Below are 21,118 nucleotides of genomic sequence, written 5' to 3'. Positions count from 1 at the left end.
CAGTGGAACAGAATAGAGAGTCCAGAAATACACCCAAGTCTCTATGGTCAATTAATATTCAACAAAGGGGGCAGCAACATAAAATGGAGTAAAAATAGAGTCTTCAACAAATAGTGTTGGGAGAACTGGACAGCTACGTGCAAAATAATGAAACTCAAGCACCAACTTACACCTTATACAAAAATAAATTCAAGCTGGATAAATGATTTAAATATAAACCGTGACACCATTAAAGTCCTAGAGGAGAACATAGGCAGGAAAATCTCAGATATTTCATGCAGCAACATTTTTACTGATATGTCCCCTAGAGCTAGGACACAAAGGAAAGAATTAATGAATAGGATCTCATCAAAATAAAAAGCTTCTGCATGGCTAAATAAAACAGTCTTAAAATAAAAAGAGAACCAACTATATGGGAAAACACATTTGCCAATGATACCTCAGACAAGGGTTTAATTTCCAAAATATGTAAAGAACTTACATGACTCAACTTTAAGAAGACAAGCAACCCAATTCAAAAATGGGCAAAGAACTTGAACAGACACTTCTCCAAGGAGGACATACAAAGGATCCAGAGACACATGAAAAGATGCTCAGTATCACGAGCTATCAGAGAGGTGCAAATTAAAACCACAATGAGATACCACTTCACACCAGTCAGAACAGCCATCATAAACAAAGCAAGAAACAACAAGTGTTGGAGAGGTAGTGAAGAAAATGGGACCCTAGTACACTGTTGGTGGGATTGTAAGACTGGTACAATCACTATGGAAAATAGTATGGAATTTTCTGAGAAAACTAAAATTGGATCTGCCTTTTGACCCTGCAATTCTACTGCTAGGATTATATCCTAAGAACCCTAAAACTCCAATGCAAAAGAACCTATGCACCCCAATGTTCATAGCAGCACAATTTACAATAGCCAAGTGTTGGAAGCAACCTAGGTGCCCATCAGTAAATGAATAGACCAAAAAACTATGGTACATTTACACAATGGAATTCTATACAGCAGAAAGAAAGAAGGAGCTCCTACTCTTTGTAACAGCATGGATGGAACTGGAAAGCATTATGCTAAGTGAAATAAGCCAGCTGGTGAAAGACAAATATCATATGATCTCACCTTTAACAGGAACCTAAACAACAAAACAAACAAGCAAAACATAACCAAAGACACTGAAATGGAGAACAGGCTGACAGTGACCAGAGGGGAGAGGGGAGGGAATTTCAGGGGAAAACGGGAAGGGTTTACAGGAACAAGTTTAAAGGACACATGGACAAAAACTAGGTGGGGAGGAAATGGGAGGGAGGTGGGAAGGACTTGGGGGTGGGCTGGGATGGGAGTAAAGACAGAAAACCGTACTTGCACAACAATTAAAATAAAAAATAAAATAAAATTTTCAACTGAAAAAAAAGTATCCCATATGATTGTTTATTTTTTTTACAATTCACAAGGCCACAGGCTGCACTCTAAACCCCAGACAGCCAACACAGATATAGGCTATGAGCACAAATGGATGGGTGATAGAGATGCAGCAAGGGATATCTACCATTATTAGTGGGAAAACAACTATTAATACATTCAATGTTCTTACCAATGGTGAGCTAATAGCACCACCCCTGAGTCTTACAAACATCATAAAAGAACAAAAGGACACACATGATCTCTATCCTAGCAATCATGAGAATGGCTAAATTTCAAATTTATGCCTTAAAACTGGGCTTCTGATGATCATTATAAGGGAGAAAATTTTCAAAACAGAACTTTTCTACAGGAACCAGGCCATTTTCACTCTTTACAATTTAATTTATCCATTTAAAAACCAGACCCAGAGTATACAAGCTTGGGTCCTTCTTAAGCTGGGACTATGAGGCTATGCATATCCTCCCAGACTCTTCCATTGCTACTTCACATAAAGGCAGCACATTTTAACTGGAAATGATTTGTGACAGCTCATAAACAGCTCCGAATACAAACCATTGTCAAAGGAGGTAGTAACAAATTTGCACTTCTCAAGTTCCCACACAAGCAATTTTCTCATAATTCTGACAAGAAAAATGTTTAAGGAAAATGCAACAAACAGTTCTGAGATCTATGGGCAATGTTTTCCAAATAAGTGCACCAGTGTACATCAAACAGCTATTTCATTTCAGCAACATGAATTTTCTTTTACCCCAGCAGGTGCACCTGCAACACTGGGTGCCCAGACACCTGGGTTTCCCCCCTCCATTCACTCAATACCCACTTTTGACCCTCTCCTTAGAAAAGAGAAGGCTCTCTATTGCATGCCAAAACACATGCCATCTTACCAGGGGGTCTCGTTTTAAAAAGGCTCTCTAAGAAAGCATCTAAAAGGTACCAGACTGCTGGAGATGCTGTTGGTGGTGATCTGTAACTTGACCCTGTTCACAGCAACTCCAAAGACCTGCTGGCATTCATCGGGTTTAAACCTGGCACCCTGATGAAATGCTGACCCTGAAGCAAGAAGTCTTCAGAAACACTTGAAATTGCTCTCACTCAATACTTCTCAAATTTAAGGTACACAGATCCCCTGGAGACCTAGTTAAAGGCAAATTCTGATTTGTGGGTCAGGGTAAGGCTGAGAATCTGCATTTCTAATCAGCACCACAAGAGGGTAACTCAGATTATAGAGCCAGGAGAGGGATCCTAATTTAAAAGAAGAGGTGGGTCTTGTAGAAACATTTCAAATAAAATGTTTCTATCTTTTTTTTAGGTAGTCCTGTATTGCTATGACTTCCCTGTCAGGACTGCCTTCACTGTGTCCCATAAATTTGGGGTTGTTGTGAGTTCATTTTGGTTTGTTTCCAGAAACTTTTTTATTTCTTCCCTAATTGAATTCTTGACCCATTCATTGTTTAATAGCATGCTATTCAATCTCCATGATTTTGAATGTTCTGGTCTTTTCTCTTGGGGTTGGTTTGTAGTTTCAGTCCCTTGTGGTCAGAGAAAATGCTTGGTATGATTTCAATTTTCTTGAATTTGTTGAGGCTTGTTTTGTGTCCTATCATGTGGTCTATCTTTGAAAATATTCCATGTGCGTTTGAGAAGAATGTATATTTTGCTTCTTTGGGATGAAGGGCTTTTTAAACATCAGTTAAGTCCATTTCATCTAGGGCATTGTTCAATGCTACAATATCTTTGTTGATATTTTGTTTGGAAGATCTGTCCATTTTTGACAGATGGGTGTTAAAATCCCCTACTACAGTTGTATTGCTGTCGATATCTTTCTTGATGTCCTCTAAGATTTTCTTTATGCATTTGGGTGCTTCTATGTTGGGCACATATATATTTACAATGTTTATGTCTTCTTGGTGGATTCTTCCCTTGAGTATTATGAAGTGACCTTCTGGGTCTCTATGGCCCTTTTTTTGAAGTCTATTTTGTCTGATATGAGTATTGCTACCCTGGATTTTTTCTCTTGTCCATTTGCTTGGAAAATTTGTTTCCAGCTCTTCACTTTTAGTCTGTGTAGGCCTTTTGTCCTGAGGTGGGTCTCTTGTAGGCAGCATATGTTTGGGTCATGTTTTCTTATCCAATCAGCTATTCTATGTCTTTTGATTGGAGCATTTAATCCATTTTCGTTTAAGGTTATTACTGATAGGTACTTATTCATTGCCATTTTCATACCTGTGTTCCTCTCTCTCTCTTTTCCTTCCTTTCCTTCAAGCAGTCCCTTTAGCATCTCTTGCAGAGCTGGTTTGGTGGAGGTATATTCTTTTAGACTTCTTTTGTCTGGGCAGCTCCTATTTGGCCTTCTGCCTTGTTTGTGTGCCTTGCTGGGTAAAGTAGCCTTGGTTGCAGGCCTCTGGTTTGAGAATATTCCATTACTTGGAATATTTATTGCCATTCTTTTCTGGCTTGGAGCATTTCCTTTGAGAAGTCAGCTGCTAACCTAATTGGGGCTCCCTTGTATGTTACTTCCTGTTTATCCCTTGTTGCCTTTAAGATTCTCTCTTTGTCTTGGAATTTTTCCATTTTAATTATGATGTGTCTTGAAGTGGGCCTCTTTGGGTTCCTCTTGATTGGGACTCTCTGTGTTTCCTGGATTTGTGTGACTTTTTTCTCTCATCAAATTAGGGAAGTTTTCCATCATTACTTTTTCAAATAGGTTTTCTATCCCTTGCTCTTCTTCTTCTCCTTCTGGTATCCCTATTATACAGATATTATTACATTTCATATTGTCTTGCATTTCTCTTAATTCCTCTTCATTCTTTCTGAACCTCTTTTCCTTTTCTTGCTCTTTCTGGGTGTTTTCTTCTACTTTGTCCTCTAGCTCACTGATCTGATCTTCTGCTTCATCGATCCTGCTGTTGATTCCTTCTACTGTGTTCTTCAGTTCAGAAATTGTATTCTTCATTTCCTCTTGGCCCTTGTTGATAGTTTCTATTTCCTTTTTCATATTGATATAGTTTGTAGTGAGTTCATTATAGTTTCCCTGTAGTTTCATTGTGAGCTCATTGAGCTTCCTGACAAGCATTGCTTTGAACTCAGTATCTGATAGTTGAGTTTCCTGTATTTCATTTAGCATTCTTTCTGAGGCTTTCTCCTTTCCTTTCATTTGGAGACTGTTTCTTTGTCTTCCCATTGTTTGTGAGACTCTTCTTGTTAGCCTCAGCTTCTTAAATTAATCTGTTCTGGCTCCCTGGGTTTATGGTGTGAACTTCTGTGGTAGAATACCTTTTAGATTCAGTGGTGCAGTCTCCTTGAAATCCTGAGCTCTCTGGTCTTGGGTTGTCGTTTAAGTTCACTCTGTGTTTGTCTTTGGGTTTTGATTGTTGTTTGGTCTTTTTTTGGTGGTTCCTTCCCACCAGCTGCTTAATTGGGGGTCACTCTGTCCACCATCTTTTGTATTTTGTTGTGCTGGTGAGGGCAGGTTGTGTTGAAGCTGGTTCTTCCATGTGTACAAGGTTTTGAGGATTCTCTCCTGCTCTTGTTCAGTTGTTTGTACTGGGTACTGTCTCTACTGTTTAGTTGTATTTCCAGATAGGTCCTGGATTGAGGTTTGTGTGGTTACCACTCCCTTTTTCACCTTCTTCTGTTGTTCTCTGTTGATGGTTCCTTTGTTGTTGGGTTTCTTCTTCCAGTGGGTATCCTGGTGTTCACAGCTTCCACCTACTCTTTTTGTGATCAGTTGGAGGGGTAAGGCAAAATGGTTTAAGACAACAGGAGAGTATTCTATGATGTTTACAGTAGCAGCGAATAGAGAAGAGATAGGGGTCCTTTGGCTATGTATAGTGTTAACTGGGATCTTCCACCCAGGTAGCTGATTTTTAGAAAGGATGGAAAGAAGATAAGACTCTTGTTGGGGAAGGAAGGATTGTGAGTTGGATGTAGAAAGCAGTGAGTTTGTGGGAGGTGAGATTCTGAGATAAGGTGAGAGTAAAGGATAGTAAATAGGTGTAGTGTGTGAGAGAATAGAGTTAACTACTACAGTAATAGAGTTCAGGAAACTTTGAAGTGGGCTGAGATCTGGGAGGGGTGTTGTGAAGTATTTGCAATTATATGGAACAGCTATTATTTACAAAAATATTACAGCAACAATCATATGACAGAATCTATGTGATCTGGATAAAAAGAATAGGGAGTATAGGACCTTGAGTAGTGTGCTAATGGAACATGAGTGAAATGAAGGACAGTAAATTAGCAGTACACTATGAAAGAGAGAACAGGGGAAACCTGTCAAATGATACAATATAACCAGCCAAGCAAAGAAGACTAAACAGAAAGAAGAAGATTACAAAAATAGTAATAAAATAAAAGGTGTCAGAATAATGAAAAAAAAAATAATACAAATATGCAATAACTTGCAGGTTCTCTGTAATAGCAAAGTGAAATTTGTCACACTGTCTCAGCTGTTCTGGTGCCCCCTCTTTGGGTCCAGCTCAGGTCTTTTCACAGTTCCAGGTTTTTTTGTCTCACTTGTGGGTATTAAAAAAAAAGCAGAAGAAGGAAGGAAGAAGAGATAAGATTGGAAAGCAAGGAGGAAGGAATAAAGCAAGAAAGAAGGAAAGAGAGGGAAAAGGAATTGAAAGATAAAAAAATAATAAAAATTAAAAAATTAGTTAAAAAAAAGGCTCTTGTTTTGAAACTGGCCAAACCAGTTTTTCTGGTCTTGCTGGCTGCAGCATGCTGAAGGGTGATTGGTATGGCTTTTCTCCCTTCCTGATATGGGATCTACACTCCATCAGCCTCTGGGCACTCTCTTCAGAGCTAGTCTGGTGCCTCTCCTCAGGGCCTTGGGTGTAGCATCCAGGCCTTCCTGAGAGCGCTCTTTCTCTGGGGTTACCACTGCGGGATGGGGTGCAGGCATGTGCTTGTTTCACCAGGCTGCCTCGGTTCCATGGGTGTGGGTGCACACTCACCCTTCCCAGTGCTACAGGGGTGCGCAACCTCAGGATCGTTGCCCAGCTGGGTGGGGAGTAGGTTGGAATGATTGCTGCAGAATTCCCTAAACAGTGTCTCTCTTTTCACTTTTTCTTTTTGAGAAATTCGTCCTACTCAAGCTTGCTGCTCTGTACAGAAGTCTGGCTTCTTGCACAGCTAATTGTCCAGCCAGACTGGGGACTGTTGGGGTCAGAGCCATCACTGAGTGACTTTCAACTCTCCCCAACCAGTGTCCACAGACTCTGTGGGTGCTCACAGCCCCTGTGTGTTTGCTACTTAGTTTTTATTCCCCACTGTGACTTAAAGCAACCAGGTCTGTCCAGGTGCTGCTTAAACCTTGTTTGGCTGGGGAGAGAGCAGTTGACCCTGCTTTCTCTGAAGGACCCTGTGGCAGACCCTGAGCCTGCGAGGCCTGGGGCTACAGCTGCCCTGGTCCCGCACTGGTCCCTGGGACCTTATTGTCCTGAAGCACTCTCCTTACCGTCTGGTTTTTCAGTGTCCGCTACAATTCTTGGTCTCTTATTTGCATATATGCTGGGATACTGTTGGCTGTTTGCTCTCTTCCTCCACAGATTGGCTAGGTTTTTCTTCTGTGTGTAGAGGGAAGTGGAATCTGCTCCCTCCTACCATTTTTCCATCTTCCTCCTCCCATATGGGATACTTTTTAATGGGTCTGGATGCTTCATAGCAGAGGTTTTGAACTGGAGGCAATTTTATTTCCCAGAGAACATTTGAATACATCTGGAGACACTTTTTAAAAGAGAGTTGGTTAAGATTAGAACACATACATTGACCAGATAGTGGTTGAGAAGATGCCAGATCTTGATGTCTGTTTTTATTCCTTGTACATTTATTAACTTAATATTCAAAAAAGCAGTTCCGTTGTCCCAAATTCATTTTTTTCTAACTAAGACAGTCATGAACTGCTGAGGTAAAGATGGGCAGACTCCTTCATCACAGGTAGCCTTACTTTTCTTCTGTGCTTCCAGAACATTTTGCTTGATGGTGAAGAAGCACATCTCTAAAGGGATGGGAGAGGTTTTGTTTTCTAACCTCCTGATTTGTCTTAACCAGTGAATTATATGAAACTTTGTTTTTGGTTACCATTAAAATGGAATCTGCTAATAAAATACCCATTGGGGACAATGGTGAAATCACTGGAAATGTAATCATTTTCTGGTATATTTTATGAGTAATAAATTTGGATATTTACTTAAATTTTGCTTTCATGACTTCAAAATTTAAGTTTCTTTCGACAAGTGTTTAAAAATGAGTAGATTGTAACCATGCAAACTGGGTTTTGGCCACTTAGTGCCTCCAATCTACCCAACAATTGTGTTGAAGGAAACAGGTTTTTATTAACAGGGTTCCGACCTTGGGGGAGCTGAGAGCACTCCTGCTCTGAGCTCTTCTCTCCCATGTGACCCAGAACTTCCCTTGCTCCCCAAAAGACTACAAGCCAAACCCATGACCAGAAGTTCCCCATTTCCTTATCTGTTCTTAAGCCAGTCACACAATCAGATATTCATCCTCTCTAGCATGTGCACTTATGAGAGAGTCGCCATCTTCTTGTAGTAGCTCTTTCCTTCAGGATCTGGGGTGTACTGTCCTCATTTTCCATGTAGTGATTTAAGAAACCATGTGCCATGCTACCCTGTATCCTGCTGTCCCAGATGCTGGAGCCCAGCAAGGCATTCATCCCTGTACGGGACCCTCCCTGCCTCCCATCCATGTGGGGTCTAAACCCCTGTTGGGCCTCTCATCTCCTGGTCCCACTAGTGCTCCCATCCATGTGGGGGGCAGAGCCAGAGGCCCAAAACATCCAACTGCCAAAAGCCCAGTGAGAGAGCTTGCACCAAGCTCCACAGCCCCATACCAAGACCCACCCCGTGACCCCGTACCAAAAGAGCGACATCCTTTAGCAATACAGAAGTCTGCAGCTCAGTGTTCCCCGTCACAGTTCAGCTCCAAGCATCTCTCATGAGTCTGTGTGAACTGGCTTGAGTCCTTCTCACAGCATCAGTTTCTCACCTCTGGAGCTGCCTTTACTCCAGCTATCAGCTCACCAGTGTGTCTGTGTGCTTGGCCAGGCAGGTCCTCCACAGTGCCGCCAGTTCTGTCACTGTCTTCTACAAGCAGATCTCCAGGCAGACCGCCTGACTTCATGGCAAACTTCCCCCGTGTTTCTTGGCCTGCTCCAATTTTAAATGCTTGGCTCTGAACTTCTGGCATGGCTGAACGTCTGGATCTTCCTATGGTGCATTAGTGTCCACCATTTTTGTTGGTTCCCCAGTGTCTTTGACCCTCTTTTGGCTGCGATCTTTAATCAGGGCAAGAGTTCCCAGCCTCACACAGGCTGGGCATCCAGGGTGGCCATCAGCACCCCTGTAGCTTATGCAGGTGCTGTATAATGTATGAGCAACCCCGTGGCTATGCCATGAGTCACTCTGCAGGTGCACAGTCTCACAGTCATGCACACAATTTGCAGCTTCCACAGCTCCTCCCTTCAGGAAGACATGGGCTGTTAATCTGCCTTTCTTATTTAATGTGCCTTAAATGCTGTACTTTTGACTTTTTGGGCATTCTTTCCCCAACCTACTGTGCCTTCTTGCAGAATTTGGGGGACCCAAATATTATTTTAAGGGGACCCATGCTCTGTACCCTGTTATAAGAGGGAAGTACAAGGAATCTGTGTGCTGAAGGTTAAACTTTTTCACAATTGTCCTTTCTTTTAAAAAAATATTTTTAGTGAGAGAAGAAAGGCGGGAGAAAGGGGGAAAGAAACATCAATGTGTGGTTGCCTCTTGCACACACCCAACTGGAGACCTGACCCGCAACCCAGGAACGTGTGCTGACAGGGAATCGAACTGGCAACCCTTTGGTTGGCAGGCCAGCCAGCACTCAATCCACTGAGCCACACCAGCTGGGGGATGCCCTTTCTTTATTTTAGTAGGTTCCTTAAAAGCTTTTGTGTTCTGATTACAGTGTATAGGTATTTGCAATTGATGAATTTATTGTTCATTAATTCAGTCTTTAGGCCACTAGTAATCCTTTCTAATTTATTACTAAGGCTGTGGTCTGGTCTCTCATGATACAGATTTCCTTTTTTCCTTAACTAGATTACTGATAATGTTCAAATGATGCAGGGAAAGGATTAGGCCAAAACAACTGGCCTTTTAACCTGTATAAAACAAAGTCTTCCCAGAAAAATGCTCTTTAAAGGGGATTCATAATTTAAATCAAGAATAGATATTACTATGGCAGAGGAGTCCCCAGGGCAGGTTACAGTTTATTGTTTTATGCTCAATTCAGGATGACTGAGTGTTCCTGAAATTAACTCTGTTTTTGGAGGCTGTTGTTTTCCTTGAGCACTTGTACAACTTGATACTATCTCCAAAATAAAGGGAAAATTGCATAGTTTGTGGCTACCTCCTAATTTCTAATTGACTTTTAGGTAAGATGAGTTTTAATACTAAATTGTCCCACAATTTCAGCTCTTAGAGAGGTATTAAGTGAAAGAAACCAGAAGTCTTAGAACGTATATATATCATACATTGTTATATGGTTTTGATTCATTTTCAAGTGGTTTCTGTAGCCTCTGATTGTATCTATCATCTGATCCCATCTATCTATTTATCTATCTATCTATCATCTATCTATCTATGTATCATCTGTCATGTATCTATGGATCTATCATCTTTATTATCTATATTTATTTCTGTCTATTTATCATATTTAGCAATGTTTGTCTCCATCAGTATGTATTTCTTTCTGTCTCTTTCTCTTGATCTATCTACCTATCAATCTCTATCTGTCATCTCTATCAATCATCTATCTGCCTATCTCTATCTATCTATCTATCTATCTATCTATCTATCATCTATCTATCATCTATGCTACTCACAAAACATAAGGGGGATTCATTCTACTTTCCCCTTAAAGAGAAAAGGCTATATTAAAAAAGAAAAGGCTACAATTTATATTCAAATAAATTCCTAAGAGCACATTTATTGAAGGTCATTGCTATGACCTACTAATTTTTAATGTCAGTTGAGTGGCCTGTGTCTCAGCCCATGTGCCATGACTTTGGAAATGCACTCTTTGTGACTTTGGAGAAAAGATGGCAGCCAAGTAGGTGGAAACTGAGCTTACTTGTTTGTACCCCTAGCATGGATTTTTTGCCGATCTTCTGACAAGTGACCTGAACAATCAATGGAATTCAGCTGATAGGGAATTTTTGAAGCCCAGGAATACAGAAGATGCTTTGTACCATCCAGTCAGAGATTTTACAAGTTGAGGGGTAATTGTCCTGTGCAAGATGCCTGCAGCAGAGGAGAGATCAGATAGAAAACACAGCTTAGTGGTTTCCTCCCCTCTGAGGGCCGTTCCCACACAGGGAAAATCCTAAACCCTAATTGGGTGAGACTTGGGTAGATATACAAAGTCTGGGAGACTTAGGCTGCACACACACAGTGAGCAGCATGTCCATAGCTGCAGAGCCAACTGGGAGAGTTTCAGAGAGAAACTGTCTTCTAAAACTGTTGGAGGCACTTGCAGGCTGTGGACAGCCCTGACAGAGAGAGACTTTTTGCTTTTTGAGGAGGTGGAGCACACAGAGAACTAGACCAAGGCTCAGTGCTGCAGTCTGTGTGTGACATATAGAGAGTTTTTTAAAAAAGGGAGCTGAGGCATGGCAGGACAGGGACCCCATGCTTGTGCACTCAGTGGCTCTGCCAACAACAACAACAACAACAAAAAAAACAGAGGGAAAGCACAGTTCATTCCTACTGAGTCCAGCTGCATAGGAAGAACAGAAAGTGGCACAATGAAGGGACTCGACCCAGCATGGGTGGTGAGCAGGGGTCTGTGTAGAGCAGAGAGTTTGGGTCTGAGTCTGCTGCAAAAGTAGCAGGCTAGGGACTGGACAGCTAGGAGCTGAATGCCTTAGATTCATTGCAGCAAGGCAGGCTCCATCACAGGTAGGTGTGCTTAATCCCCTACCTGCAGTATTGCAGGCTTTGCAGATCAGTGAGACCCAGTTCAGGAGGCTACTGCTTGACGACACATTTATGCAGGGGAAAGAAAGAGAAGCTCGAAAAGGGACCTTTCTGAATTTCTATCAGACACCATGAGCTAAGCTGTTTCCTCAGGCCCTAATCCACTAAAACCAGCAGAGCAGAGAGATTAGAGAAGGGTGCGGCAAGAAGTGTTCAGAGCCCCACCCAGCCTCAGCTCTTATAGAGTTGCTGTCAGTGCCAAGTGGGAAAGAGCTAACACTTTTACAGACTGGTCCCTCATAGCAAATGGACAGCTAATTCATCAGAAACTACACATTATTGGAAATAATCTGGGACAGACCAAGACCTGTAGCAGGGAGGTGGGGAGGGTTGGGAAAACACTCCCATCATCTTCCCTGAAGACTGAACAGTGCCTCCCAGGGACGAACCAGGGAGTCCACCCTCCGGATTGCACCAGGGGCCCCCTCGGGAGGCAGGTGGAGGTAGTACTTTCAGTGCTCTGGGAAATCAGATGAACCACTCCTGGGCCCTGTGCTGTTGGAAAGCTGGCAGAGCAGAACAGGGAAGATCAGCCAGGCCTGAAGGAGAAAGCCATAGACTGTGGATTGCTTGTAACCTCAAACAGGTTTCCTAGTGCTAGACTGGGACACCATCTGACATTAGCAGGGCAGATCCAGAAAGAGTAGACAATGGCAAACACAAGACTCTGCTGAGATAAATTACACCTTGGTCTTCATTATTTGCAATATTTTTTCTCCAGCATAGCTTTTAACACTTTTTCCTTTATCTTCAGGTTTGTTCCTATTTCACTATTTTTTAAAATTTTAGGTTATTTCAAATCTCGTATTTTACTCCTCCCTTCTCTTATTCCAGTATGCCTTCTTTCTACCTCCTCCTATTTTTGTTTTAAATTTTATATTTTCCCTTTCTATGCCTTATCTCTATTCCACAGTCTTACTATTTCTCCTTCCTCTAGCTTCTCAAAACCATTTTTCTTGCCATTAGTATATTGTACTCTTTTCCCCTTTGTTATGATAGCCTTATTCTCTCTCCACTGTTATTGATCTTTGCTTGTTTGTTGTTGATATGGTGGTTGTTGTTGCATTTCTTCAGTTTTATGTCTAGATATTCACTATTTTTGTATTTCAAATCTCAAATTTTACTGTTCATCTCTCTTACTCCATTTTGCCTTCCTCCTGACCTTTCTTTTTCATTTTCAATTTTAATTTTTCACTCTCTTATTTTGTTTTTATTCCTTACTCTTATTATTTCTTCTCCTTCTATCCTCTCAAAATCACCTCTCTATCTTTTAGACATCTCATAATCTTTTTTCTTTCTTTTTTTCTTGCTATTCTCTTTCCACATTTATTAATTGTTGCTCATTTGTCATTGATATTACAGTGATGGTGGTTTTCTTCAATTTTATTAATACTGGTTCACTTTTATAAATAATTTTTCCTTTTTTAGCATTTTCATATTAATGTTTGAATACAATTGTCTCCATTTTCCCACCTCCACTTTCCCCAGCCTCACACATCCCCAACTCCTGCCCTCAATCTTACTCCCTGCTTTGGCTTTGTCCATGTGTCCTTTATACATGTTCTTTGATGACCATTTCCTTTCTTTTCCCTGATTATTTCCCTCCCCTGTTCACACTGGTCTGTCAGTTTGTTCTTAATTTCATTGTCTCTGGTTATATTTTGCTTCCTTGTTATTTTTATTATTAGGTTCCACTTATAGGTAAGTACATATGGTATTTGTCTTTTACCACCTGGCTTACTGCATTTAGCATAATGCTCTCCAGTTCCATCCATGCTGTTGGAAAGGGTAGGAGTTCCTTCTCTCTGCTGCGTAGTATTCAACTGTGTAAATGTACCACAGTTTTTTGATCCATTCATTTACTGATGGGAATCTAGGCTGCTTCCAACACTTGGCTATTGTAAATTGCACTGCTGTGAACATTGGAGTGCATAGGTTCTTTTGAATTAGTGTTTCAGGATTCTTAGGCTATAATTCCAGCAGCAGAATGGCTGGGTCAAAAGGCAGTTCCAATTTTAGTTTTTTGAGGACATTCCATATTGTTTTCCACAGTGGCTGTGCCAGTCTGCATTCCCACCAACAATGTATTAGGGTTCCCCTTTTCTCCACAATCTTGCCAGCACTTATTGTTTATTGATTTGTTTATGATGGTTTTTCTGACTGGTGTGAAGTGGTATCTCATTGTAGTTTTAATTTCCATCTCTGTGATGGCTAGTGATACAGAACTTCTTTTCATATGTCCCTGGGCCCTCAGTATGCCCTCCTTGGAGAAGTGTCTGTTCAGGTCCTTTGTCCATTTTTTAATTGGATTGTTTGTTTTCCTGGAGTGGACTCATGTGAGTTCTTTATATATTTTGGATATCAAACTCTTGTCCTAGATATCATTGGCAAATATATTTTCCCATATGGTTGTTTCTGTTTTCATTTCATTGATGTTTTATCTAGATGTGCAGAAGTTTTTTATTTTGATGAAGTCCCATTTGTTTATTCTTTCCTTTATGTCCCTGAGTCTAGGGGACATATTGCTGAAAATATTGCTACATGGAATATCTGAGATTTTCCTGCCTATGTTCTCCTGTAGGACTTTTATGGTATCCCAACATGTATTTAAGTCTTTTATCCATCTTGAATTTATTTTTGTGTATGGTATAGGTTGGTGGTTGAGTTTCATTGTTTTGTGTGTAGCTGTCTAGATCTCCTCAAACCACTTGTTGAAGAGGCTATTTTTACTCTATTTTATGCTCCTGCCTTCTTTATCAAATATTAATTGACCATAGAGACATGGGTTTATTTCTGGGCTCTCTATTATGTTCCATTCATCTATGTGTCTGATCCTATACCAGTATCAGACTGTTTTGATTCCATAAAACAGTCTCCATAAAACAGATTCTATATTACAGTGGCCTTGTAATATAGTTTGATATCAGGTATTGTGATTCCTCCTACTTTGTTCTTCATTCTCAAGATTGCTGAGGATATTTGAGGTCATTTTTGTTTCCATATAAATTTTTGAAATATTTGTTCTAAATCTCTGAGGTATATCATTGGTATTTTAATAGGGTAGTCTTGGTTGTAGGCCTTTGCTTTTATTTACTTGGAATATATCTTGTCATTCCCTTCTTGCTTGTAATGTTTTTGTTGAGTAATCAGCTGCTAATCTTATAGGGGCTCCCTTGTATGTTACTTTCTGTTTTCCCCTTGCTGCCTTTAAGATTATCTCTTTGTCTTTGAATTTTGCCATTTTAATTATTATTTGTCTTGGAGTGGGCCTCTTTGGGTTCCTCTTGATTGAGACCCTCTCTGCTTCCTGGACTTGTGTGGCTTTTTCTCTCATCAAATCAGGGAAGTATTCCACCATTACTTTTTGAAACAGGTTTTCTATTCTTTGCTTCTCTTCTTCTCCTGCTGGTATCCCTATTATATGGATATTATCTCATTTCATGTTGTCCTCCATTTCCCTGAACCCCTTTGTTCTTTTTGAGTCTTCTTTCCTTTTCTTGCACTTTTTGGGAGTTTTTTCTACTTTGTCCTCTAGGTCACTGATTTGATCCTCTGCTTTGTCAAGCCTGCTTTTGATTCCTTGTACTATGTTCTTTAACTCAGAAATTGTATTCTTCATTTCCTCTTGGCCCTTGTTGATTGTTTCTATGTCTTTTTTTATGCTGATTCAGTTTTCAGTAAGGTCCTCATAGTTTCCCTGTAGTTTTTGGTAATTCTCACTGAGCTTATTGAGCTTCCTTATAACCATTGTTTTGAACTCAATATTGGATAGTTGACTTGCCTTTATTTCATTTAGCATTCTTTCTGAGGATTCCTCTTCTCCTTTTGTTTGGGGGTTGTTTCTTTGTCTTTCCATTATTTGTGGGATTTTTCTTGTTTGCTTCTGCTTCTTAAATTGATTTGTTTTGACTTTCTGACTTTGTGGTGTGAACTGCTATGGTAGGAGGCCTGTGAGATTCAGTGGTGCAGTCTCCTTGATCATCTGAATTTGATGCTCTTTGGATGCCCTTTATACCTTTTATGCTGGCTTTCTGGATGTGGTTGAGGTTTGTTGTTGGGTCTTTCTTTGGTGGGTCCTTCCCTCCAGCTGGTTCACTGAGAATCACTCTGCCTACCACGTTGTGTGCTGTTGGGCAGGTGAAGACATGTTTTGCTGAAGCTGACTTTCCTGTGAGTCCAAAATTATATGGCTTCTCTCTGGCCATTGCTCAGTTGTTTGTTCCAGGAGGTTACTCCACAATTGAGTTGTAATTCCAGATTGGCCCTGGGAGGAATTTAATGTGACTTTAATTCCCTCCTCCACCATCTTCTCCTATAAATAATTTTTTGAAACCTCATATTATACCCCTCCCTTTTCCTACTTCATTTTGCCTTCTTCCTTCCCTTTTTAATTTACATTGTAAACTTCTTATCTTCCTTTCTTCACCTTGTTTCTATTCCCTACTCTTATTATTTCCTCTCTCAAACCTCTCAAAATCATTTTTCTTTCTGTTAGTCATCTCATATTCATTTTTCCTTTCTTATAATAGTGAATCTCTTTTCATGTTTATTAATATTTGTTAATTTGATGATGATATTTTGGTAGTGATTGGGGGGTGTTTTGCAGGTGTGGCTTTGGTTTTCTAAGTGGTTTTGTTCTCTTTTGGTAGAATCACTACATCAGCATATATGACATGGTGGGTCATTTGACTCTAAGTGTGCCAGCTTGAGGGAAGAACCCACCAAAGAGTGACCCAATGACCAAAACCCAGTTACAAGAGAGCCCACATAAATTGCATAAAGGGCATCAAAAGAGCACACAGCTCAGATCAAGGAGATGACACCCTGAGTTACACAGTTCTCCTACCACATAGGGCCACCCCATGAGACAGGGAGTCAAAGCAGATCAATTTAATACACAGAAACACATAAGGAGAGTCACCTAATGTGGGGAGACAAAGAAACAACTCCCAAACAAAAGAAAAGGAAAGGAGGAACCCCAGAAAGAGTGGTAAATAACATTGGGGCAATCAGTCTGTCAGACATAGATTCTACATAATGGTTATAATGATGCTGAAGGAATTCAGTGACAACTACAAGGAACTCTATGGGAGCTCCAAGGAATTTAGGGGTACTACATCAACATGAAAAAGGACATGGAATTATAAATACTTACCTGGCTGGGGAGATACTATGATCATGAATGTGGTTTTCTCAGGGTGATGTTTATCCATTGTACTCCAGATATGCTGACCGCTGAGAGTTCCTCATATGTGGGAAACCTAACTGCATAACTTGTGGTAGTGGGGGGCTGCATTTGCATTCTCCCCTGGCAAAAATAAAAAGAAACAAAGAAACCAGAATTGGAGCCAGGAGGAAATGAAGAATCTAATATCTGAAATGATGAATATACTAGGAGGAACTAAAACAGGCTAGATTAAGCAGAGGATCTAATCAGTGATCTGGAAGACAAGTAAAAAAAAAAAAAAACAAATCCAGTCAGATCAACAGATTAAAAAAAAAACAACCAAAAGAACAAAGAAATTTTATGGGAGCTTCAGGACAATATGAAATGTAATAATATTTGCTTCATAGTGTTACCAGAAGGGGTGGAAAAAGAACAAGGAATACAAGACCTGTTGGAAAAACTAATGACAGAAAATTTCCCTAACTTGGTGAGGGAAAAAGCCACACAAGTCTGGGAAACACAGAAGGTCCCAATCAAGATAATCCAAAGAGAACAACTCCAAGACACATCATAACTGAAATGGGAAAATTTAAAGACAAGGAAAGAATCTTAAGGGCAGCAAGGGAGAAACAGCTAGTCACACACAAGGGACCCCTAATAAGGCTAGCAGCTGATTTCTCAACAGAAACACTATAAGCCCAAAGAGAATGGCAAGAAATATTCCAAGTAATGCAAACAAAAGGCTTGCAGGGAAGATTACTGTACTCCACAAGGCTCTGATTTAATATGGAAGATCAAGTAAGGAGCTTCCCAGACCAAAAAAAAAAAAAGGCTAAAATAGTACATCTCCATCAAACCAGCATTGCAAGAGATGTTAAAAGGACTACTTTAAGAAGATAAAGAAAAAAAAGGGGGAGAGAGGAAATAGGTTTAAAGGGAAAAAAGGGCAACAGATAAGTACTTATCAATAATAACCTTAAATGTAAATGGATTGTATCCTCTGATCAAAAGACACAGGGTAGCTGAATGGTTAAAAAATATGATTCACATATATGTTGTCCTTAAGAGAACCACCTTAGAACAAAAGATCCACACAGGCTGGAAATGAAGGGATAGAAAAAAATATTCCAAGCAAATGGACATGAAAAAAAAAGCTGGGGTAGCAATACTTATATAAAACAAAATAGAGTTCATATCAAAGGCCATAACAAGACACAAAGAAGATTACTACAAAATATTTAAGGGAGTAGTCCAACAAGAGGATATAACCATTGTAAACTTATATTCACCCAACATAAGGTCATCTAAATATGTAAGGAATATCTTGGAGTACTTCACAAAAGAGATGAACACCTATACACTCACCATAGGGGATTTTAACTCCCATGATCAACAATGGATAAGTTTTCCAAGCAAAATACCAACAAGACTATTGTGGCATTGAGCCCCAATCAAAAGACACGGAGTAGCAGAATGGATAAGAAAACATGGCCCACACGTATGCTGCCTCCAAGAGACCCACCTCAGGACAAAAGACCTACACAGACTGAAAGTGCAGGGCTGGAGACAAGTATTCCAAGCAAATGGACGGGGGAAAAAAAAAAGCCAGCGTAGCAATACCCATATCAGACAAAATAGACTTCAAAAAAAGAATGATTAAAAAAAGAGCCAGAGGGTCACTTCATAATACTCAAGAGAGGAATCTATCAAGAAGACAAAAACATAGTAAATATATATGCACCCAACGTAGGAGCATCCAAATACATAAAGAAAATCTTGGAGGACTTCAAGAAAGATATCAACAGTAATACACTTATAGTAGGAGATTTTTAACACCCATCTGTCAAAAATGGACAGATCTTCCAAACAAAATATCAACAAAGATATTGTGGCATTGAACAGTGCCCTAGATGAAATGGACTTAACTGATATTTGAAAAGCCCGTCATCCCAAAGAAGCAAAATATACATTCTTTTCAAACACACATGGAACATTTTTGAAGACAGACCACATGATAGGATGCAAAACAAACCTCAACAAATTCAAGAAAATTGAAATCATACCAAGCATTTTCTCTGACCACAAGGGTCTGAAACCAGAAACCAACCTCAAGGAAAAAACTAAAAAACACTGAAACTCATGGAGACTGAATAGCGTGCTATTAAACAATGAATGGGAAAAGAATGAGATCAAGGAAGAAATCAAAAAGTTTCTGGACCCCCTGGCTGGCGTAGCTCAGTGGATTGAGCGCGGGCTGGGAACCAAAGTGTCCCAGGTTCGATTCCCAGCCAGGGTACATTCCTGGGTTGCAGGCCATAACCCCCAGCAACCGCACATTGATGTTTCTCTCTCTCTCTCCATCTCCCTCCCTTCCCTCTCTAAAAAATAAATTAAAAAAAAAGAAAAGAAATAGGTAAAAAAAAAGTTTCTGGAAACAAATGAAAATGAATGCACAACAACCCCAAATTTATGGGACACAATGAAGGCAGTCCTGAGAGGGAAGTTCATACCAATACAGGACTACCTAAAGAAGATAGAAACATTTCAAATAAACAACCTAACCCCACACCTACAAGAACTTGAGAACAATAACAAAGACAGCCCAGAGCAAGTAGAAAGAAGGAAATAACCAAGATCAGAGCAGAGTTAAATGACATAGAGACTAAAAGCACAATTCTAAGGATCAATGAATCCAGGAGCTTGTTCTTTGAAAAGATAAATGAAATTGACAAGCCTTTAAGCAGGCTCATGAAGAAAAAAAAGAGAGGACCCAAATAAACACAATCAGAAATGAAAGAGGAGAAATTACAACTGATACCACAGAAATACAAAGGATTGTAAGAAATTACTATGAAGAACTGTATGCCAAGAAATTTCAAAACCTAGATGAAATGGGAAAATTTCTAGAAAAATATAATCTTCCAAAACTCAATGAAGAAGAAGCAGAAAGCCTGAACAGACCAATAACACCTGATGAAATTGAAGCAGGAATCAAAAAACTCCCGACACACAAAACCCCTGGACTAGATGGTTTCACAAGAGAATGCTACAAAGCATTCAAGGAAGAGCTAACCCCTATCCTTCACAGACTATTCCAAAAAATCCAAAATGACGGAAGACTCCAAAACTCTTTTTATGAAGCCAGCATCATCCTAATCCCAAAACCAGATAAAGACACAACAAAGAAAGAAAACTTCAGGCCAATATCGCTGTTGAACATAAACCTTAAAATCCTCAACAACATATTGGCAAACCATATCCAACAATACATTAAACAGATCATACACAATGACCAAGTGGGATTCATCCCAGGGATGCAAGGATGGCACAATATTCGCAAATCAATAAACATAATACACCACATAAAACAAAAGACATAAATCACATGATGATATTAATAGATGTGGAAAAAGCATTTGATAAGGTACAGCACCCATTCATGATAAAAACATTCAGCAATGTGGGAATATAGGGAGCATTCCTCAATATAATAAAGGCCATATATGAGAGACCTACAGCCAACATCATACTCAAAAACTTAGAACTTTCTCACTAAGATCAGGAACAAAGCAAGGATGCCCACTTTCACCACTCCTGCTCAACTTAGTACTGCAAGTCCTAGCCTCAGCAATCAGACAAGAAAAGGAAATAAAAGGCATCCAAATTAGAAAAGAGGAAACAAAACTGTCACTGTTTGCAGATTACATGATAGTGTACATAGAAAATCCTATAGACTCTACCATAAAACTACTTGACCTAATAAATGGATTTGGCAAAACAGTGGGATACAAAGTCAATACTCAGAAATCAAAGGCATTTTTGTATACCAACAAGGAAACATCAGAAACAGAAAACAGGAAAAAAATCCCATTTGATGGAGCAACAAGAAAAATAAAATACCTAGGAATAAACCTGACCAAGAAGGTAAAAGACCTCTACTTAGAAAACTACATGACACTGAAGAAAGAAATTAAGGATGACACAAGCAAATGGAAGCATGCACCATGCTCATGGATTGGAAGAATTAACATAATCAAAATGGCCATACTACCCAAAGCAATTTATAGATTCAGTGCAATCCCTCTTATTAAAGTACCCATGACATATTTCACAGATAGACAATAAACATTTCAGAAATTTATATGGAACCATAAATGACCCCAAATAGCTGCAGCAATTTTGAGAAAGAAGAACAAAGTAGGAGGGATCACAATTCCTGATGCCACAGTTTATTACAAGGCCACTGTAATCAAAAGAGCCTGGTACTGGCATAAAAACAGGCACATAGACTAATGGAACAGAACAGAGAGCCCAGAAATAAACCAAAGTCTCTATGGTCAATTAATATTTGACAAAGGAAGAAGAAGCACAAAATGGAGCAAAAATAGTGTTTAACAAATAGTGTTGGGAGAACTGGACAGCTATGTGCAAAATAATGAAACTTGATCACCAACTTACACCACACAGAAAAATAAATTCAAGGTGGACAAA

At 39.8% G+C, this 21,118-nt stretch overlaps 1 protein-coding gene and 1 non-coding gene across 4 annotated transcripts in view; both read left to right on the top strand.

The window, feature by feature from the left end:
• Positions 1 to 21,118, top strand: part of LDLRAD4 (low density lipoprotein receptor class A domain containing 4) — a 597,995-nt gene that overhangs the window by 39,269 nt on the left and 537,608 nt on the right. The window lies entirely within an intron of this gene.
• LOC123826479 lies at positions 16,608 to 16,769 on the top strand. The gene has a single exon (XR_006787059.1). It is a non-coding gene; the product is annotated as a U1 spliceosomal RNA (small nuclear RNA).

This window comes from Phyllostomus hastatus, unplaced genomic scaffold (assembly GCF_019186645.2).
Source record: "Phyllostomus hastatus isolate PE091 unplaced genomic scaffold, TTU_PhHast_1.1 phas_contig_80, whole genome shotgun sequence".
Classification (NCBI taxonomy): Eukaryota; Metazoa; Chordata; class Mammalia; order Chiroptera; family Phyllostomidae; genus Phyllostomus; species Phyllostomus hastatus.
This window is presented reverse-complemented; position numbering and strand designations above follow the sequence as displayed.